This window comes from Saccopteryx leptura, chromosome 4, assembly GCF_036850995.1.
Source record: "Saccopteryx leptura isolate mSacLep1 chromosome 4, mSacLep1_pri_phased_curated, whole genome shotgun sequence".
Taxonomy (NCBI): domain Eukaryota; kingdom Metazoa; phylum Chordata; class Mammalia; order Chiroptera; family Emballonuridae; genus Saccopteryx; species Saccopteryx leptura.
The window spans coordinates 101,901,842-101,921,280 of NC_089506.1; the positions used below are offsets into that span (position 1 = coordinate 101,901,842).

The 19,439-nt window shown below is 45.2% G+C and overlaps 1 long non-coding RNA gene and 1 other non-coding gene across 2 annotated transcripts; both read right to left on the reverse strand.

The window, feature by feature from the left end:
- Positions 1-2,042: 2,042 nt before the first annotated feature.
- LOC136402884 (uncharacterized) lies at positions 2,043-8,471 on the reverse strand. The gene is made up of 4 exons (XR_010751049.1): positions 8,011-8,471; positions 4,032-4,242; positions 2,851-2,981; positions 2,043-2,279 (listed from the first exon to the last, which is right to left on the reverse strand). It is a non-coding gene; the product is annotated as an uncharacterized lncRNA (long non-coding RNA).
- Positions 2,058-2,180, reverse strand: LOC136404740 (small nucleolar RNA SNORA26). Its single transcript, XR_010751437.1, has one exon. It is a non-coding gene; the product is annotated as a small nucleolar RNA SNORA26 (small nucleolar RNA).
- Positions 8,472-19,439: the final 10,968 nt, after the last annotated feature.

The window sequence follows — 19,439 nt, forward strand, 5'->3', positions numbered from 1 at the left end:
GTCTTTATATTATAACTTTATTTATGTATTGTTTTTTAGAAAATTAAATTTAACAGGGTGACATTGATCAGTAAGAGTACATAGGTTTCAGGTAAACAGTTGAACTGTTGATTATGTTGTGTATCTATCACCCAAAGTCAAATCATTTTCTGTCACCTTATATTTGTCCTTCTTTACACCCTGCCCCTCACCCTGTTCCCCGCCCCCCATCTCCACATACCCCTCCCCCTAGTAACCACTTCACTTTTATCTATGTCCATGAGTCTCAGTTTTATATCTCACCTATGTGTAAAATCATACAGTTCTTAGTTTTTTCTGATTTACTTATTTTACTTAGTATAATATTCTCAAGGTCCATCCATGTTGTCATAAATGGCAATATGTCATCATTTCTTATGGCCAAGTAGTATTTCATTGTATATATGTACCACATCTTCTTTCTCTAATCCTCTATTGAGGGACATTTTGGTTGTTTCCATGTCTTGGCCACTGTGAAAAATGCTGCGATGAATATGGGGGTGCATGTGTCTTTACGTACCAATGTTTTCAAATTTGGGGGTAGATAAACAATGGAGATATGCTGGGTCATAAGGTAGTTCTACTCTTAGTTTTTTGAGGACATATTATACTTTCTTCCATAATGGTTGTACTAATTTGCATTCCCACCAGCAGTAGATGAGGTTTCCTTTTTCTTCACTGTTACATTTTTATTTGTTTAAAATATTTAATAATATTAACATGCATTTATTATTTTGTAATTATTAAAATAATACATACTTAGAAAATATAAAATCACAATAGAAAAAAATTATCTCTTTACTTCAAAGTACCCCCAGTAAAGATTTTGAGATATGCTTCTGTCTACCTCTCTCTCTCTCTCTCTCTCTTTGGACTGATATTATTATTTACTTTCATTTTAATTTTATTGGAATATAGTTCACATACCATATAATTGACTCATTTAATGTTAACAAGTCAATATTTACTATAGTCACAAATTTGTGCAACCATCACAACTTAAGCACATTTAAGGACATTTTAATCACTGACTCCAAAAACCCATACTTTTTCTTTACATTTCTTTTAAATTTTATTTTCAATTACAGTTTGCAATCAACATTAGTTTTAATTAGTTTCCAGTGTACAGCATGACAGTTACTAACCATATACTTAACAAAACAAAACAAAAAACTAATTCTCTGTTGATGCAACATTTACTTCAGGACTACCTCCTCAGTCCTAGTGAAACCTCTCCAAGCACAGCTTCATTATTATTAATACCACTCAGGTGGAGCTCTTAGAGATTTCTTCACCTCCAGCAGGCCAGCCTACCACCTTTATCTTATGGTCTCAACAGAACCAACATAAGTTCATTTTACACTTCAACATTCTACTCTTTAGATCAACTTCAATGCTAAATTTGGGCAGTATCTGGAGGTCTAGATTCTGTTTGCTCTCTGAAGTGGAAACTGATAGAAATCAACAGGCTTCCTGTGGATTAAGGATTCTTAAAGTTGGTGTATAAACAAGCTACTGCTGGGATCATGATGTTTGGGATCAAATCCCAGACCAGAATGCAGGATGTAAAGAAAAGGACAACCCACTTAGCTGTACAGGAAGTGTCCCGGCATGAGGTGATATGAGTGACAGACACCCTGCAAGAGAGAGACCTGTGCCCTGCAGCCAGGAGACCTCATTACCAGGAAGCAGCGCCTGAAACCCAAGGAGGCCGACTTCCCAGATCTGCCTCAGTCTTGTCACTTCCCACGAGATTATGCAGTTGGCTTTGTTTTGATGCTGTGCTCACCAGGAAACATTCTGATTCTGACTTCAGTCACCCCAGGCACCTTAATACCCAAAGGGAAGTTCTGGATCATAGAAATAAATAGTTCAGTTACTGGAATGGTAGTGCCTACCATTGTGTAGAAATAAACTTGTTTTGTGGCATATAAATTCATTATCTATGAGTTTGGCCTGATTCAGCCCCTCCAGGTCTGGTAAGTTCCAGGGTTCCAGGTTGACTTGAAAACTAGAGGGGTATTTTCTTCTTCTTCTTCAACTGTGACTCCAGATAGGATCCAAAGAGGAGTTTTAGCCATCTCTTCTTCGGGTTTTATGGAGACTTACTTTACCCTTCTGTGTTAGCCTCCTAAGGCACTGCATCAATCTTAAAAGGGCTTAGGAAAGGGCATAGAGGGTTGTTTTTTTTTATCACAAAGCTGAGAACCAAACTCCAAGTCAATATTTTCTTAAATTCTGTTGTGCCTCAGTTTCCACATCTGTAAAGCAAGAAAAAAGAATAGTGCCTGCTTAGTATGGGTGTGGTGAGGATTTATGACTTAATAGATGTACATTATTTATAAAAATGAGTTAACATACAGAAGTATTTAGAATGGTTCCTATTATTTACAGGGACCCCACGAGGCACTTCCCTATTAGAGTGCCTTGCTAGAAGTGGCCAGCTGATGTGTCTCTGTCATAGACCTTCTGACACGGCCTTCCAAGTACTTACCTATTCCAGCCACTCCACTCTGAAAACTAGAGACATAAAAAAAAAACACCTACCTTCTGGCAGATTCATGGTGGGCAACCTATATATTTGTATAGGGCCTGAACTTACTTTAATATTTAGCTGTTGCCATCTTGAAATTCTTAATATTTTTAAAAAGGGGCCACACACTTTTATTTTGCATGAGGTCCCCAAATCTTGTAGCCAGTCCTGGCTCCATGTGATCATGGACTAACAAGTGGCTTTAGGCAAGCCATTCCCTTTTCCAGGTGGCTCTATTCCAGTTCTCTGGATGTTAACAGAAACAATGATGAGAGAGGAGGACTAATACAGTCACGGACCCAGCCTTGTCAATGAGCAGAGTGGAAGCGTCTTGAACATGCAGCAATGTCTCTAGAACAGTGGTCAGGAACCTATGGCTTGCAAGCCAGACGTGGCTCTTTTGATGGCTGCATCTGGCTCGCAGACAAATCTTTAATAAAAAAAAAATAATGTCAAAAATATAAAACATTCTCATGTATTACAATCCATTCATTTCTTACCACTCATGTTCATAGTTGCAGGTGGCTGGAGCCAATCACAGCTGTCCTCTGGGACAACACCAAATTTTTATTGGATAATGCATAACGTACACAGGTCATTGTATGGCTCTCACGGAATTACATTTTAAAATATGTGGTGTTCATGACTCTCTCAGCCAAAAAGTTTCCCGACCCCTGCTCTAGAAGGTAGGCAGTAAGTTCTCCCTGAGGGACTCAAGAAAAGCTAAAAAGAACTCTGGTTATGTTTCCTGTCCCTACTGCTCCCAGTGAACTGCACTTAGTAAGTCACAGTGATGACTTGAGTTAGTCAGAGATGCAGAGAACTCAGCCTGGCTTTCCACATGAGGAGGGCCCCCAGAGCAGTGCCCACTGCTGGGAACTGCTGGCTCATTATCACTCCCTCCATGGAGACTGTCACAGGGGAGGGGGATGAACACTTCAGACAAGCAGCTGATGCCAGGTCCCCTCCCAGGTGACATCTGTCAACCACAGGAACAACAGCTTAGCCCCCTCAGGTTTATCCCTCAGGAATGGGGGAGCCTGTCCTATTTGTCTGTCCCTACAAGAAACCCCCACAAGTCGGCCTAGCGTGCGGAGGACCCGGGTTTGATTCCCGGCCAGGGCACACAGGAGAGGCGCCCATTTGCTTCTCCACCCCTCCGCCGCGCCTTCCTCTCTGTCTCTCTCTTCCCCTCCCGCTGCCAAGGCTCCATTGGAGCAAAGATGGCCCGGGCGCTAGGGATGGCTCCTTGGCCTCTGCCCCAGGCGCTGGAGTGGCTCTGGTCGCGACAGAGCGACGCCCCAGAGGGGCAGAGCATCGCCCCCTGGTGGGCAGAGCGTCGCCCCCTGGTGGGCGTGCCGGGTGGATCCCGGTCGGGCGCATGCGGGAGTCTGTCTGACTGTCTCTCCCTGTTTCCAGCTTCAGAAAAATGCAAAAAAAAAAAAAAGAAAAGAAAAAGAAACCCCCACAAACTGCCTACCTGGGTGGGATTTGTGCTAAATTCAGCAATGGGGGTTTGAGGCAGTGTTTCGAGGCTGATATTGTAAATTGTTCTTCCTTTGAAGACATGGAGTGGCCCAATGGGACAAATCTTCAGTCCTGTTGTTTTCATACAAGACTTGGTAACCATGAAATCACTTCTCCATTCCCATGTCAGTTGCTGTCATCTTCTGGTTCCCACATCCATGACACTGAAATGACCATGTGAATTCCCAGGGGTTACCAGCAGCATAGATGTGGGGAAAAGCTTTTGAAATGCTGCCTCAGATGCTCTTGTAGAGAAATCCATCTAAGTGTGCCCATTCTCCATGATTCAGCGTCTTTGAACACTCTGGTCCCCTTTGTTCTGATTTCAGAATCTAGAAGTGCAGCGCAAGACATTTCAGAGTTGGGACTTCGCCATCCTGCTGCAGGAGCCCAGCAGTCAGCACAGGGGGGAGGAAAAATGTTCAAGGCCACAGAAGAAAAACAAGGGCTAAAAAAAAATGTTTGTGTATTGCCAGCTCTCCCCGCAGCCACTTACATAAAAGCATGTGATAAGACGGGCCGTCCTACCCAGACGTAGGATCAAGAGCTGTGCTCCTTGGGATGAGGAAAAAACAACGTGAGAACCACAAGGCTACAGCCTGTGACACAGGCCAGGAAGGAAAACCAAGTGGTGCGCAGCGATTAGTGCTTTCACAATGGCGCGGTGGTTTCCGGGGGGGGGGGGGGGGGGGGCAGCTGCAGGTGGGGGCACTGTCTGCGGGGGGGGGGGGGGGGAGGCTCTGCGAGCAAGATATGGCTGAAGAATGGCCCCTCGTTCTCCGTTCTAGAGGTAAAACAATGGCCGTGCAGTACGTGTGCTGAGGGGCAGAGTCAAAAGTTCAGGTATCTTCTGACCTTTCAGACCCATCTTGACTTTTCTAAAACCTACATAAACATGCTATCCAAATCAGGAAACATTTCAGAAGTTTGGACAAAGTTGTATATATTTTGTTCAACTGTTTACTGAAAAGAAAAAAAAAAAGAAAGAAAAAATATATTGAGCCTTTTTTTTTTTTTTGCAAAAACAAATGTAAAAAAACTAACTCCGCCAAAAAAATAAATGCTAAAGCCTTAGACAGATTATGTTTAAGAGCCCTAGGGATAATGTGCTCCCCCCACGGTGTTACTGAGAAGCAGATGTGATGGACCTGTAATCACGCTTGCGCGGCAGCCCTAGACGGTTCAAACTAGTCTCCACAGACTCCTTCGGAAGGAGACGCCACAGCTTCTTAGTGTAGACCGTTCCGGGCCTTAACTGAATAGCACAAAGAGCATTTTCCATGTTTTAACTTCCAGTTTGAACCTGCATTCATGCATCATTGTTCCTTCCTCAACAGCCACCGTGAGTCACCATCCACTTACTCTGCTGCTCACCATTCCTACCTGGGTTTGCAGTTTTTCTTACAGCAGACACACCTAACTCTTAGCATCTGTCGTCACAAATGAGGTTTCTGCTTGTTGCTTTGGAATGACAAGTTGAAACTAGCACTCAGAGGAGACACTTGATTAGCATTTTGCTGATGGACTCATGTCTCTTGCTCTCTCTCTCTCTCTCATTTCCCCTACTACTTTCCTCACTTCCCAAACTTTCCTTTATTTCTCTTTTTCTTCCTCCCTGACTGCCAAAATGTTGGGCTTAGCAGTGAATCTACTGAGTACTCTCTAAACTTCTGTTTTTTCACAAACAAGTAGCACAATGGCCACACAATAGAAGAACACTCACTTTAGGACCCCAAGGTTGGACTGATTCTATGTGAGTTTGGAGCCATGATTTATTTTAACCAGATTGAGGTTAAAGGAGCAAAGCTGGCCCCATGAGTCACCGATGGTCCCATCGTACAGATGCTCCCACGTGAGAACATTTTATTTCTCATCCGCATAATTTCCCACCCTTTCTTCCCCCCGATTCTTCTCCAAACCATCACGGATAGGTTGGACTCTGAGATTAAGAGTTTGTGACCTTTGCTTCCCTTCCTATAATGTCTAGAAAGCGAGAAAATTGAGAAAGGTTCTGAATTATTCAGGATTTACGGGTTACGAAAGGAAAAAATACATCCTGCACCACTTTAGCCAAAAAAAAGGGATGGTCGGATTGAGGGACACCCTCAGGACTGGCTCCCTCTTTTCTGCACTTGCCTGATGCCATTTTCCCAGACCAGCTCCTCCAGGAGCTGGGGGCACGGCCACGGTAAAGCTCACCTCATAGCTTGTGATCTCAGCAGATGGAAAATCCCACCCTGTCCCCCAATTAATTGGGAAAAATATCTCTGAGGTATGATACTGATGAACCCCTTCACTACAGCTAAGCATGAGAGGATAATGCCAAAAGCCTTTCTCTCTTTAAGTTCAGGGATTTGATATACTCACCCTTTTTTTAATGGTATAAAGTACTCTGAAGCACTGGCCAACACCTGAGCTGCCCCTCACCTTCCCGTCACCACTCACAGCCGGGTGTTAAATAGGGAGAGCAGGGGTACTTGATCATGGCTCTCTCAGGTCTTAACCATAGTGAGCGAGGGCAGTAGTGGTCACAGTAGGGACAGCAGCTGCCTGGTTTGCAGTTCGTACTCAGGCAGAAAATATCTTATGCCAAGTAAATACTGTGCGGGCTGACGTGCCCCCACCGATAGCCACAGAAGTCCTTCTACAGGAGGGGAGACTATTTAGTTTCAAAAAAGCGCTGGGCTTTGGATGAGGGTATTCTATGCATCAGTAATGGCAAGAGCTAAGGCACAGATTGGGCTGGGCATGACAAATAGAATAGGCTGGTAGAAGAGCAGGTTTTGTAATGGACATAAAGTCAGAAAGCCATGTAAAAACCTGATGGTGAGCCTGACCAATAGTGGTGCAGTGGATAAAGTGTCAACCCAGAACACTGAGGTCGCTGGTCTGAAACCCCGAGGTCAATGGCTCTGAGCATGAGCTCATCAGCGCAGGGTCACTGGCTTGAGCAGGGGTTCAGCTACACAATCCCAAAGCTTGCCAGCTTGAGCCCAAAGGTCTCTGGCATGAAAAGCCCAGGTTGCTGGCTTGAGCAAGGGCACACTGACTCGGCCCCAGTTGAGGTTCATACAAGAAGCTCAATGTACAACTAAAATGAAAGCAACTACATATTGATGCTTCTTACTCTCCCTTCCTCTTTCTCTCTCTCTCAAATCAAAACAAAACAAAAACAAACAAAAAAAAACAAAAACCCTGATGGTGAGAGCCTTGAGAAATTCCAGGACATGAAGCCTGAGTGACCTTCTTGAGACTCTATTGCATTTTGTGCCACATTATATGCACAAAGTTTAGTATAGTGCTAGGCACATACTAGGTGCTCAACACAATAAGGACTCAATATTTGTTGACTGAATAAATGAGGCATCAAAGTTTTTTGAGGACATTCCCATGCCTTGAAATGAATGTAAGTAAGATAAATGGTCTTAATATGCAAAATGGATTGGAAGTGGGCAGAGAAGGAACATCTTAGAATGTCAAAAGAATGACTCTTGACTCTCTGAACTGATTGAGACAGAAGGGAGAAGCTGGGCTGTTGAGCAGGTGAAGGGAAGAGACCCATGTGCTTTCCCTAAAGCACTCCAGATGGAAGGATGTGATTTTCATTGATGCAAATCTCCAGGGAAGGAGCCCCACCATCTCACACATAAGAACAGCGCAATATCCCAGACAGGCCAGAGTATACTAAAAATCCCGAGGCAGCAATTTAAATCTCTCTACCCCACATCATATTTCCAGTGGAAATGACCACTAATCTCTGCACAATTATTCTCCCTGTAATCAAGCTGGCTCTCAGTTCATCCTTGCCTTTCCTAGACTCAACAACTCTAATTTCCCTAACTGCTGTCAGAGGACCTTCACCAAGTCTTCTAACCATTTCTATGTTTCTCCCCTGATTCCTCTCCCAATTCCCTCTTCCTTAAGTCATTTACCTGAATCAGAAGACCAGTTTTGCTCCAGTCACACTCATCTTACAGACCAGCTTTTTCTCTAAGTGGTTGGCAAGGAGTGTAGCTGTGCTTCAGGAGGGAGAGCTGGCCTCGTGGGAGAACCACGGTTACGAGCCAGGTCCACCCAGCCAAGCACTCAGGCTGTGCTCACCTAGAAGAGCGCCCGCAGAAATCAGCCAGAAGCCCATCTCCACACAGCGTCTGGCCTCAGATCCCAGAGGAACTCACCATCCTCTTCCTCTTTATCATCAGCTCTGAGCTCCCTGATCTTAGAAATAGTCAGAGTCCTTGCAGGCAGGGACAGAAGAGTAATTGATGGCCTGAAGGGATATCAAAGTGCTATTGAGCAAAACCACAACTCGGCAGCCTCGCAGGTGCTTCCTGCTGCAGAGGGAAAGGAATGTCTTCAGAAAGCCCTAAATAACTCTAGGCAGGGATGTCAACTTGACAAATGGCCCTCAAGAAATAGCCCTGTTGTTCTCTGGTGTGTGATTCATCCCAGGCAGTGCTGGCGTGGGTGACAAGGCCCAGTCCGAGTCCCACAGTTGTCACTTGGGGCCGCTCTTCAGCTCAGCTTCTCAGGAGAAATAAGAAAGCACTTGTACTGGATGTCTTGGCCTTCGTCACCTTGACCTGGATTTGTGCTGATCTGGTTTGAACTGCACTTGGTGCGGGATAGGAACCACCCTCTTCTCGAAGCACCCAAAGGCCTGTCTCCCCTTTTGCTCCCGGTGCTTCTGAGAATCACAGCAACCGAAACCACAGACTCCTCAGGACACAGACCTCCTTTTGCCTCCCTATTCTCAGTTATCCAAAGAACTGGCTTAAGTGCTTCTCCAATGTTGAATAGATAAATGTAAAGATCCCAAGACCAATAATCACAATAGCTAGTTTCTGATCTTGGCTCTAAGAATAAGTAGCCAGGACCTTAGCCAGGTGCTCAAGGTCTGTGGGCCTCCGTGTCCTCATGTGTAAAATGAGAAAGCAAGCTCGAGATTCCAGTCAAACTCAGAGGCTGACGGGGGCTCGCATCGGGCTCAGCAGAACAAAGGCGAGGTGAACCTGTGGCACCAGCAATTGTTTTGCACACCCATCAGCAGGAGGAATCGGGAGCGTGTTGAAAACCCAGGTAAAAGGTACATGATTCCAATTAGTAGGTGACACCAGATGTGGGGACCAGGAACAGGGAGTGGGCTGATATGCAGCACGGGGTCCACACCTAACACAAACACAGCATGATCAATCCCGAGTCAATCGTGCTCTTCTTCAGGATGTCCCAGCCACCAGACGATGGCATGCACATCAGTTCTTTGGCTCATGGTGTTTCTTTTAGGAAAGAGCACAGTAAATCACTTGTCCAGGGAAAGTTGTTCCAGCAGCAGCGGCAATTTTGTGTGTGTGAGTTGCACAGAGGAGTCTCCACACAAGATGAGGTGGGCGGTTTGTAATGAAATTCTGGGTGTGCCTTACAGAGACTAGTCAAGATGTTCTAACACAGAGCCCAGTTCTCAAAGCTGATTCACCACCTGATTCAATTCCCCATGCCCATGGATGTGCTCCGCGTTTTAATGTCATTGGTTGCCATCGATAGCAGCTTTGTTACTACAGTATTAACAGAAAGCAGGGCAACGTTGAAATCAAAGACTCATAGATGGCCTGAGTATGTCCTCCTCCTCTAAGCTGAAAATCCTTATAACCTTGAGACTGAAGAATTGAGTGAAATTGTCTTTTTTTTAATGGAAATGTATTTTAGCAATTGGAATTAATGTTTACAAAAAGTGTTCAGAAGATTTAACAACTCCTGTTTCCCTTCTGGGAATTATTTTAGATTCTTATATATAGACCACTGATGCCCCTGACCATTGAAGCTCTTAGTGCTGAAGAAGTTAGTTAGGATCTGACTTGCCCCTTATTTTCTCCTTCTTTTGTGTAAAGCATCTAGCTACTCATATAACTTGGCTTAGCTTAGTTTACATGGGTGCTATGGTCTTACTGTGTCGTCCCAAAATTCATGTTGAAATCCTAATCCCCGAGATGAGAGTATTAGAAGGAAGGGCTTTGCAATGTGTTTAAGGTCATGATGAGGGTGGAGCTCTCCTGAATGGGATTAGTATTCTTTTTTTTTTTCTTTTGTATTTTTCTGAAGCTGGAAACGGGGAGAGACAGTCAGACAGACTCCCGCATGCGCCCGACCGGGATCCACCCGGCACGCCCACCAGGGGCGACGCTCTGCCCACCAGGGGGCGATACTCTGCTCCTCCGGGGCGTCGCTCTGCCGTGACCAGAGCCACTCTAGCGCCTGGGGCAGAGGCCAAGGAACCATCCCCAGCGCCCGGGCCATCTTTGCTCCAATGGAGCCTTGGCTGCGGGAGGGGAAGAGAAAGACAGAGAGGTGGGGGGGGGTGGAGAAGCAAATGGGCGCTTCTCCTATATGCCCTGGCCGGGAATCAAACCCGGGTCCCCCGCAAGCCAGGCCGACACTCTACCGCTGAGCCAACCAGCCAGGGCGGACTAGTATTCTTGTATAAGACCCATAGCACTCCCAGCCCTTTCTATTACGTGAGGATACAATGACAGGTCTGCAACCTAGAAGAGGGCCTTCACTAACACCTGCCAGCCTGATCTTGGACTTCCAGCCTCCAAAACACATGAGGCAAAACAAGAGAGAGACTTTAACATCTGTTACCCTGGAATCCACAGAGCAGAATCAGTTTATTAAGACAAACACCTGCCACAAAATCCCAGCATTTGCCATCAGTTTACAGGTGTGAATTTTCATGCATGGAGCTTCAGAAAGTGTGGATGGCACACTAAACGTGACACTTACAGTTTGTGAGCCATTCCCACATCAAGTACAAGCTCACGGGCACAGGGCTCTGCTCGGGTTTGTCCATTGCTGCACGCCCAGTGCCTAGCATTGCACCCAGACATCACAGCCGTCAGTATTTATTGAACAAATTAATTAATTAATGAACCAAGTGTGAACAATGGAGTCAAAGAACCATCTACTGTGCGAGTTTCGACAAGTTACTTGCTTTCTCTTCACCAAGATTTTTTTTTATCTTGAAAGGGATATAAAATTGTGGGGATTACTGTTTACTTCGTGCAAATCTCTTTAAACCAGGGTTCGTGATGCTATTTTTGAGCATAGGTCTTCCTTTCAATTGTATTTTTTCTACGTCCTCACAGAGGATTGGCAGATATGCAGCAATTTAACAGATATCTCTAAAAATTATTTCAGTCAAATGATCAGATTAGAAAAGTCCTAAAACGATTTTTGGGTGTTGTTTGTTTGGATTCCTTCTGTTAACAGATGTGCTTAGGTGCTTGGTTTTATTCCCATTGTTTTATAGGAAGTACAATTTTTGCATTCAGACACACCTATGATACACAAAAGAGCCCAGTTCTATTTGTACATTCTCTTGGGTTGATCCCCTTTCTACCAAACTGACATGCACCCACCGGGACATGCTAAAGGTCCCTTTCACAGAAGGAAGGTCTCAAAGGGCTTTCCAGATGCTGAGCTGACAGTACCGACCCCCTCGGGCCTCTCACCCAGGGCCCCCAAAGACTTGCAGCTCAGTTATAAACAGAGCAGATATGATCTGACTTTGACCAAACAACAAAAAAACAGAACTAGCAAAATGTGGGACTATCTTGTGTCTAAGATATTGGAAGCAACTTGTAGATAGAAATTCACCAAGTCTTATGAAATGGGGGTAAAGGAGAATGGCACCATTTTTACCATTTTTATTTCATCCAAGAAAAAAACAGAGAGAGAAACTGAGAACAGGGGTGAAATCCAGCCCCCGGCTCCTGGATCCACGGCTTAGGTGGCAGCAGATGCACTTGGGCTTTCTATGCCAGTGAATTGAGAAGATAGTCGTTGCCGTATCTCACTGCTAAACATTGATCTAACTTGGGACACTTTATTAGTTATGAAAAGTACTTGCACACAGACAAGTGCAGCAGAAATAGCATGGATAGTGGAGCCTAAAAGACCTGAATTTACATACCAGCAGTATGATCTTGAACAAATTATTTGTGCAATCCGAGCGTCAGTTCTGTGCTCTACAAAACGGGGTCAAGGAGAGCAACCCAGCAGTGTTGTTATAAAAGTTATGGATAGCATCTGTAAGCTCCCAGCAGATTGCGTAGTTCATAAACTGTGTTCAGTCAAGGATGAGGATGATGACGCAGAGGTGGTGATGGTGGTGTTGATGATAACGAGCTTCCCTATTCAGAAAACACATTCTCTAATTAAGCAAACACTTCGCCCTTCTCCCAGAAATGTTAAAACTTACAAAAATTTGAGGTGCTAAAATTTTATAGCTTATCATGTCAGCATTTTGAGAGGGCTAATGTATAGAAATTAAATTTGCTGTATTCATTTGGCCATAACCTTAAATGGTCCAAACTGAGTATTCCCAAAACAGGGTTTTTCTTTCCCATCATTCTAACACACACATACTAACCCCAGCAATTCATTTCTCATTTTGGTTTGGGATAGAGCCAATTGCTAAAAGGGTTCAGAGTGTGTTTACTGCCTCTTTGTTCTCAAGCATTGTCTCCTGGCAGCTCTTGGGTTTGGGGCAGGCAGCAAAGCCCCCCAGGACTGCAAATTCCAATGAACTCCAGCCTCTGCCATTGCCTGGGGGGTGGGGCTGGCACATAGCAACTGAGAGCCCCTCCCCCCACCCAACTCTGGCCCAGAATCCTGAGCAAATACAGGCAGGAGCTGAGCATTGGGTCCCCTTAGGCTTGTTCTTACTGGTGTTGTTTTGGCATCTGCTCTGCTGCCTCCTGCCAGGCCCCACAGAGGACTTTTCCCCTTTATACTGACTTGACTGTGCAAGATTCTGGAGCCCACTGCCTGGTCTCCAACGGGCGGCTGTTTAGGGGAATGTGTGTGTATGTGTGTGTGTCTGTGTGTGTCTGTGTGTGTGTGTGTGTCTGTGTGTGTGTGTGTGTCTGTGTGTGTGTGCCTGTGTGAAGCCCATCACACTTGACCTTCAACAATGACACTACTCATTGTAGACACTGCAGATACCCTGGTTCTAGAAGGTCCATAAATGCATTTCCAAATAGATTGCATAAACAGAAGCAGTCTAAGGCTCTAGGCCTAGAGGCTGCTCTAAACCCCGGGGTGGGGGTGGGGTGGGATTATTTCGCCTAGGCTGAGCCAGCCCTTCCCAGTCCTCTCCACCTCCTGCCATGTTGTACCACTTACACACCTGCCGTGGTTGATGTCTTCAAGGGCAAAACAGCTCTATGGTCAAAAGCACCACTTTTCCCCTTCAGCCCACCAAAGTCCGGATCCGGCTTTACCATCGTGGGGGGCTTTGTGGCCTTGAGCCAAGTTTGTAAAAAAAAAAATCTCTCTTTGCCTCGATTTCTCCAAATGTAAGGATAGTGACACCTACTTTGTTATGAAGATTAATGAGATGGTGAGGGAAACGGCGTGACACACTTGGAGAGAAGAGAGGAAGGCGAATGGAAAATGCGGTCGGAAAATGCGGACCCCTGCTCTTGCAGGCCCAGCAGCCGCTGGGGTTGTTGCCCAGAGCTCCCTGCAGCGCCCTCAAGCGGTTCGACATCATGAGAGCGATTTAACTCGCGTTTCCGTGGAAGTTGGTATAACGCCACTGGTACTTTATTTCAGCTTTGAGAATGGCAGCATTGATCAAATAATTAATTAATTACAGACATTTTAAGTGTCAAGCATGGCTGAGGCATACGTCTATAGAAATGAAAAGGCCCAGGTCACTGTCCTCATGTTGCACACACAGGATAAGGAGGACGGGGGTACCCGTTCAGATACTGACAATGTTCAGAGGGTTCGGGGCTATGACAGAGATATCATCAAGTGGCATCAGGAAATGTTTCCTAGAGCAGTGGCTACAGAGAAGTGACTTGAAGAATAAATAGGGACTTGTCCAAACATAAAAATGAGGAAGGGAATTCTAGACAGAGTGAATATGCAAAGACCAAAAAAAATGGCAAAGAAAATGCCATATTTGGAGAACGGTAAGCAGTTCTTTGTGGTTGCACCACACGGGGAAGAAATTGTCTTGGAAAGATAGAACTGTAGGTTAGTCTATTCTGCTACAACAGTTAGGCCTAGGCCACTCAGTGACTCACTAATGAGATGGTCAGCCTGGCCTGTCACCCCCCTTGGGGTTCCCCTCAATCTCTGCCACAAAGGCAAGAAGACAGTAATCAGGACAATAGCCAAGTCTTTTTTTTTTTTTTTTTTAATAAATTTTTATTAATGTTAATGGGATGACATTAATATTTCAGGGTACATATATTCAAAGAAAACATGTCTAGGTTATCTTGTCATTAAATTATGTTGCATACCCCTCACCCAGAGTCAGATTGTCCTCCGTCACCCTCTGTCTAGTTTTCTCTGTGCCCCTCCCCCTCCCCCTAACTCTCTCCCTCCCTCCCTCCCGCGTTCTCCCTCCCCCCACCCCTGGTAACCACCACTCTCTTGTCCATGTCTCTTAGTCTCGTTTTTATGTTCCACCAATGTATGGAATCATGTAGTTCTTGTTTTTTTCTGATTTACTTATTTCACTCCGTATAATGTTATCAAGATCCCACCATTTTGCTGTAAATGATCTGATGTCATCATTTCTTATGGCTGAGTAGTATTCCATAGTGTATATGTGCCACATCTTCTTTATCCAGTCTTCTATTGAAGGGCTTTTTAGTTGTTTCCATGTCTTGGCCACTGTGAACAGTGGACAATAGCCAAGTCTTAACTGAATGTAAACAGTTCTCTCAGCTTTTGTTCTGCTATGTAAACAAATATATTGTTTTAAGTTTCTTCATCTATAAAATGGGATTAGAGTGGGGCGGTAGTCTTTCTTTAAAAGAACTTTATGCAAATCTCAGTTTCTCATCACCCACTGATGAAAATATTTGGGAGCCTTGTTTGAATAATGTGCCTATTCAACCTAGTCTTCTAGAAGAGTATACAAAGCAATTTTGTAAAAATCATGTCAACTTTTCACATGGGGTAATGCACATCGGGAATGAATTTTCCCTTCTATCCTCATGGCTCCACATGGTTTTTCTATGTCACCCTCCGCTCCCACCTGCAGGATGATGAGCTATCAACCTAAACTAGTGCTTCCACATCCAAATCCTCTGGGAGGGGATCCTCCGTTACAGTTCAGGAGAAGGCAACATTAGCACAGGTGAAAGCACTTAATGTCCTCCCCCCATCCTCCCTCTTCCTATCCCCACCAAATAAAAATAAAAATAAGAAAACAGCTGAAATCTATCAGCCTTAGGTGAAGACCTGATGGATCTATTAAGTTGTCTGACCATCACCAGAGCACACTAACACAGGTGGCTTCTTTTCCATTCTGGTCCTGGAAGGACATGGTCTATATTCTGCCAGCAGAGAAATTCTCTCGGCGCTCAATCTAACCGTGGCATCTTCCCAAATCACAGCTTGCCTTCCTAGAGTGGTAGCTAGGCAGTGTGTCCTCCACAAGCTGCCTGAAAATCACCTGTCAGAGAGTCTTCAGGACATGAAGGAATCTGAGTAATGACAATTTCACCCCTCTCATGGGAAAACGGAGCTGTGGCAAAGGCATGGCATGTCCCAGGCCCAAAGACATTCTGCAGTGGAGAAGAGAAAATACTGAGCACCTTATTTATGGCCCAAGAGCCTGGAGGTTCTTTGTCCAAGGCGACCTCAGAATGCAGCTCCTATAGTCAGCACAAGGGGTAGATGGAGGACAGAGATAACGGAACCTGCAGGCAAATGTTTAAACAGACATACAGTTACCTGTATGTAGATATATAGATGTATAGATAAAGATATATAATTATAGATTTTTTTTTTTTTTACTGTGATGACCAACCCTTTGGGTATTTTTCCCTTTTTATTAACATTGACACCAAGACCGGAACCAATTTTCTGAACCTGCTTAGAATGCTAGTGCATATCTTATTCTCACTTCTAACCCAGCTGGTGTCAAGCCATGCCTTATTTATTTATCACCACACAGCAAAGTTTTACTGATCCCGGAGAGTGGTCCAAAACCCTCATCCTGCATCTCCACTTTACACAACACTCAAGTCATGGGCGAGGTGTTCATTGTCTCTTCTACTCTCCTGGAGGTAGACAGGAGAATCCTTTTACTTTCTGTTTCTCTCAAGTCACAAAGTAAAAGGCTGAGATAAATCTCAACCCCTTACCAACCTATAGGTGGTTCCTTTACATCTAGGTTGTTTGTTTTTTCCTGATTAAAAAACAAAACCTATTTTTATTTTCCAATTACAGTTGACATACAATATTATATTAGTTTCTGGTGTATTAAGTAGGTATTGATGATATAGATAGAGATAGATTTTTAAATCAGCAAAATTCCTCTGACTCCATGGGAGGCGAATGGAATTTTATGCTGAAGCTTATTCCCTCCACCAAAATAACGATGAAGAAAAATTATGACATGAGAAAGTGAAAATTCCCTTTGAAACCTTAGTTAACCCAAAGAAGTTATTTTACTTCCTATTTCCCAAACTTTAGTCCAAGGTCTCAGGTATTTGAGTGGTTGCTTCCTGGTTCATGACTGTCCCCTGCTTTTACATGGCTAATTTTTTAAACACCCACCCTGCTCTGGGAACCCAGCATCACCCAAACAATGGCACAGACAGGACTTAAGAAAATAAACTCAGCCTGTCCCCCAAAAGGGGAAAACGCAAAGAAAATAACTTTTAGACTGAACCATCATAGAAACAATGGTGTGCCCATTCTTTTTTTTTTTTTTTTTTTTTTTTTGTATTTTTCTGAAGCTGGAAACGGGGAGAGACAGTCAGACAGACTCCCGCATGCGCCCGACCGGGATCCACCCGGCACGCCCACCAGGGGCGATGCTCTGCCCACCAGGGGGCGATGCTCTGCCCCTCTGGGGGGTCGCTCTGCGCGACCAGAGCCACTCTAGCACCTGGGGCAGAGGCCAAGGAGCCATCCCCAGCGCCCGGGCCATCTTTGCTCCAATGGAGCCTTGGCTGCGGGAGGGGAAGAGAGAGACAGAAAGGAAGGAAGGGGGGGTGGAGAAGCAAATGGGCGCTTCTCCTATGTGCCCTGGCCGGGAATCGAACCCGGGTCCCCTGCACGCCAGGCCGACGCTCTACCGCTGAGCCAACCGGCCAGGGCTGGTGTGGCCATTCTTACATTGAATTTTCCATGGCTTTGAAGTCTGTGGACTGGTCCTAAACTCACTACTTAGTAAACTGCACATACTTAGAGCTTGGGAAGGTTGATGAAGAAAAAGAAGAGTCTCTGAGATCTATGCCAGAGTCCATTAGGGAACACGGGGACAGCCCCTGTGGTCAATGGCGCGGTTCTCAGGGGAAACCAATGCCACTGGCAAGTTGCTGCAAGCCAGAGGTGATCCTCCTTCCCATATGGAGACAACTTTAGAAGAAATGGAGACTTGAACCAAATTTACCTGGTTCTTAAGGTGTAAGATACATGCTCCCCTGGGTTACACTCAAGGCTGGACCATAGACTGGGTTCCATCCCCCAACTCCCTGAAATTCAGGGCGCAATCTGTGACAAACCCTGTTGACTTACCCCACAAGCCATGTCGCACCCTTTTCCCCCTCTCTACCTCCCACTGCAGAGGCCACAGTGTAACGCTCTCTTTGCTTGCAGCGAGGCGGAGCTAGATCGCCCCACCCCCGCCCACAGAACACAAGCAGAAGACTCCTGGGGGCATCTTCCAGAATAAATTTTCCTTTCCTGAGAAAAAGGGACAGTCTTGGCTAACAACGACTCTGCCATTCCCCTTTCTTCCTGCCTTGAATGTGCCACCTTACAACAAGGTAGATTTCAAACTTGGATCTCGCCCAGATCCCAGACCCGTGTTCCTGACCACCAGGTCCTACTGCTGCCTTTTGATTACTTTTTTGGCCCACAAATGACAGAAACCAGAATGCTAGGCAGAGAGGGGTAGAGAAAAGAGCACGGGGCCAGGTACTGGCACAGAGGTCAGAGCTCCTGTGCTTGCTTCGTATGGCTGTGTGGCCTTCGGGCAGTCATTCACCGGTCTGAGTCTCTGTGACATGGAAATTATCTAGATTTAGGACATCCAGCAGAGCAGGCATTCAGGTTTCCATTCAGATCTTTTCTCTCCCTTGGTATTTTTGGGTTTGTTTTTTTTTTATCTCAGATAAGAGGTGCTTTAGCTCCTGACCTTCGGGGCACCTGAAGTTTTGATGTTGCAGCCTGTGTCCATCAGTTGGAATCATTCATGTACAACTGAGTAGGAATTTCAGAAGCCAAAGGAAACGTGGCCATGTCCCTCCATATGATGCAGCTCCATATAATTTCCATTAGAAAACCCATACCCAGAAAGAATATCAAAATGATTTGGTGCTGCTCAGTTCTAAAATGATCTTTCCTTTTTCCCAGTGGCCTCTCACCCCCAGAAAGTAATCTAACTGCACGGTGTCTCGGTTGGAAGAGGAGCCTTCCATCCCTGCTTCTCTGAGGGCAGCTTTCTTGCGCTGAGAGCTGGGTGCTGAAATGCACATGAGGTTGGCTCAGATAGCCATGGTGGAAGGAAGCCCCTTGGTGGGGCACAGGCTGGTGCGCAGTGCTGAGCATCACTCTCCCTCACCCCATGTGCCCTTGCTCTCTAGTTGTGCCACCTTCTCAGACAGGACGGAGGAGCCCGCTGTTCTCCACAACCATACACTGGGGTTATTGGGGCTGCCTATTGTCAAAAGTCTGTTGCCCAATGAGAAGCAGCCATGAACCCGTTCCTATGTGTGACAAGAAATGCCATGCAGTGGTTAGTGCCCAGGCGCTAGACAAACTTCCTGGGTCCAATCTTTATTCTGCCTCTCACTGTCTCTGGAATCTTAGACAAATTTACTTTTCTCTCTTACTCTCTCAGCTGCTAAAGCACACACTGCTATTACAGACCTCATCAAACTGAGTCAAATGAGTTAATTTGTATGGAGCACTTGGAGCTGTGCCAGGCATATGGTAACTACTCAATAAATGTCAGCTATTATTATGTTTAAAATGTGGAGAAAAGAGAAATCTCATTTATTGATCATTCCTGTGGACAAGGCACAAGGCAAGGCACCTTACATTCATTATTTAATCCTCACAATAATGCAACAAGAAGGAGATTATTATTTGCATTTTTACAGAATAAGAAGGTTAGGTAACTTGCTCACAATGCTAGTGAGCAGTACGTCTGACATAGGATTTGAACCTAGGTCTGTCTGATCTGTAACCGTAAGTGGAGGTGTGTGTAGAGGAAGCATTACTGTTTCAGGAGAACTATAGCTTGAGAATCCCAGGGATGACGAACAGCAAAGCAAATGACAAAGCGGGGAAATGGTGTGAGGTGCATCTGCTAGGGGAGGGGGAC